Below are 3267 nucleotides of genomic sequence, written 5' to 3'. Positions count from 1 at the left end.
AAGTGCATGTAGGAAACCCACGAACTCTCTTTGCGACGCAAAGTGCATGTAGGAACCGTACACCGGAATAGTTCCGCCGTAACATGCGACGGAAATGGTTCAGGCATCCCTATACCGTCGGGTTTTCCGGCGGACACGGCGTCGGTGAATTTCTGATGTATGTTCCGCCGGTAATGTTGACGCAAGCCTTACGTCGAACAAATCCGTCGGTGAGTACGCCGTTTATTACCGTCTAAAAATTTCTGCCGGAAACTCCGCCGGTATTCGTGTGTTTTCCCGTAGTGTATCCTCTTCATAATTTTCTCACTTTTCTTTTAAGCATGTCACATCCACTACTTGTGAGCAAATAGTTGATATGTGAAATACATCAATGATTATATGTTGGTGGTTTATGTTCAATGTACATTCCTTAACACTACTTGCAGATGAGGCCATTATGTGCACTGCAAGTCTTTTGTTATTGCTTGTAGGTGTTTCAGTGTTCATAAGGAATATTGTATGCATCCTTAAGAAAATTGGTATTTGTTGCATGGGAAATTTGTTGCATTTACAGTTCATCTATAAATTAACACTGATCTTCGGGTGAGTTACATTTGTTTCCAATTTCACTTGTTTGTTGATGAACAAGTTGTTGTGTTCGTCATCAATTTCTTTTTATAAATGTTAATTTGCAAACTGATGCATTTGGTTGCATTTATATTGGTGTTCATGAAAAATGCTATGGGTATTTGTAAATTAACTAACACCGATCGTAGAGGAACTTATGCATCACAAACTCATTTGATGTCATTGCTCACAGACAGGTTGAGCTGTATATTACAAGTTTTATTAAATACATTTGTAGATTGTTAATAAATATCCAAAGGCCACTAGTCGTCATATGTGGATCGATGTATGCATTGCAAATCTTCCACTGTCATATGTGGGCAAGTTGCACTAAGTACAGTAAGTATTTGCATTTTGTTATGTGTTAACTATCGCTATTTACTGAGGATTTGCAATAAATTCTTTGTGATTGTTTGTAGATTGGTCAGTTGATATGAAGGGAATCAGAGGAGCAATGGTGTTCGGGCCAAACAGACTAATTAAGGCTTCAATCGAAAGTGATTGAGCTTGCGTGAAGTTTTGAACTGGGATTTACGTACTTGCATGCGAAGGGGAGTTATAGGCAGAGGCTTAATGCGTGAGAATATCATGAGAAAGGGCTGGATATGATGTGTGGAATCGAGCATGGAAGAAGCTGAAGCAGAGGGCGTAAGGAAACAACAACGAATGAATCGAGGCTTTGTTCTTATTTTAACGAGACCAGAAGATGTGATTGGGATGAGCTACGGGATCTGCTCGAAGAGACGTGAGAAGCAATAGTTCAGTGTCGAATATACAAAAAAAATTTGTAGGATTTAGGATTGGCTTCGAGCAAGTAATCATTTTAATAAATTTTCAATTCATTTTTTTTTTTATCACAGAGGTCAATAATTTCAATTCATGGCATTGAATAATAAAGAAAGGAATCTAAAGCACTAATAAGCATAACCTCCACCCACCCCATCTGATATTTTGATAGGTCAGATTGAGATTCAACATCGAGAGAGTAATCTATGTGCATGACACATGAATACTCCTAAAATTAAAGTGATCGAGTTTCACTAGTGTATATATATATATATATATATATATGTACACTAGATTTTATAAGTCACATGCATCCTTCTTGCATGTGTCAGAGTCAACATTACCCAAACAACTAGATGACTCTCTTTATTTCTCAGTAATAATAACAATAAAATTGTAATACCCCGAAATCAAATTTAGAAGAATTGCTTATTTTTAACTTTTTATTGTTTATTATAGTTTCCATAAATCATCAATATAGATCAATCTAGCTGAAATAATTAAAATTATATATCTCAAAATATTTTATTACAATCATTAACTAAATTTTACATTTACAATAATCAAGAGATTAGTACAAAGAATAAAGAAAAAAATTAAAAAAAAATCAAAAGATGCATGAGGATCTCTATCAATTTCACTCCAACTAGTCTTGACCCCTTCCCAGACCTTTTTAAAGTTCACATAATGAGCTAAAAAGCCTAACAGTAATCCAAAAAAATATCATTCAATCTCAACAATAATCAGTCACCACTAATACGAACCAATATGATAATTAATAAAAAGCATGAATGATCACACTTAGACACGTAAATCAACATATGATTAAGACTATAAAAGTATCGATAATCTGTATCAGTATTAGTAGGACAATAAAAGTAATAGAAAAGTAAATCCGTACAATAAAAAGTAACTCATCCATACAAAAATTGTTGAGATTGTTGAAACTTAGCTTTTCGATTGTTCAGATTCATGCAATATGTATATTTTTTATTATGTCAAATATTATTATTTTAATTACAATTTATCCTAACATATTTTGGATATACTATTTGTTTGTTATTTATGTGTACTAACTTTTCAAGGAAATCATACTCTAGATTATTGAAAACTTCAAATCAAATTAGATTAGGGTTCATTGTAAATGAAGTCTATATATTTTTTATTTTATTGAGTCTAAGAAAGTGTGATTGTAATTGAGTAATTATGCACACACACACATAATATGGGAGTATTTAAAATTGTAAAGTTTTTAAACTTATCGTACTGTACGAACTCATTTCATATAAGATGATTTGTTCAGTTATTTTTCCCTACGAGCAGTAAAAGTAACTGAAAGTAAAAAAATTTTCTAAATACTGATCGTACTGTACAAAACACTGCGGTTGCCAGGTCCCAAGTCCTGGATGAGAAAAGTAGAGGGTTGCGTTAGGTAGTCGACAGCCAGCATAAAACTTGTCGAATAATAATGATATGAATCCTTTAAGAAATTATGTTAATGATAGGGCGTCCCCTGGAAGAGGCGTGCCGTATGGCCTGAATACAGTGACAAGTGTGTAAGGGCCGCTGCACCGACGACCGGGTGCAATGTTAAATAGGTAAGGGTTCCCATATCTAGGACGGATGTGGGCAAAGAAGCTAGTCTATGAAACTAAAATTAGGATATGAACTTGGAATATAGATTTCCTTACAGGAAAATTAATAGAATTAATAGATATTATGATTCATAGGAAATTAAATATTTTGTGCATTCAAGAAAATAAATGGGTTGGAGAGAAGGCTAAGAAAATTGATAGTTTAGGATTTAAACTTTGGTATTCGGGTAGAAGTCATACTAAAAATGGTGTAGGTGTTATTATAGATAAGAGTTTAAAG

Source organism: Dendrobium catenatum, unplaced genomic scaffold (assembly GCF_001605985.2).
Source record: "Dendrobium catenatum unplaced genomic scaffold, ASM160598v2 fragScaff_scaffold_621, whole genome shotgun sequence".
Taxonomy (NCBI): domain Eukaryota; kingdom Viridiplantae; phylum Streptophyta; class Magnoliopsida; order Asparagales; family Orchidaceae; genus Dendrobium; species Dendrobium catenatum.
The sequence above is the reverse complement of the archived record's forward strand: the minus strand, read 5'-3'. Positions refer to the sequence as shown.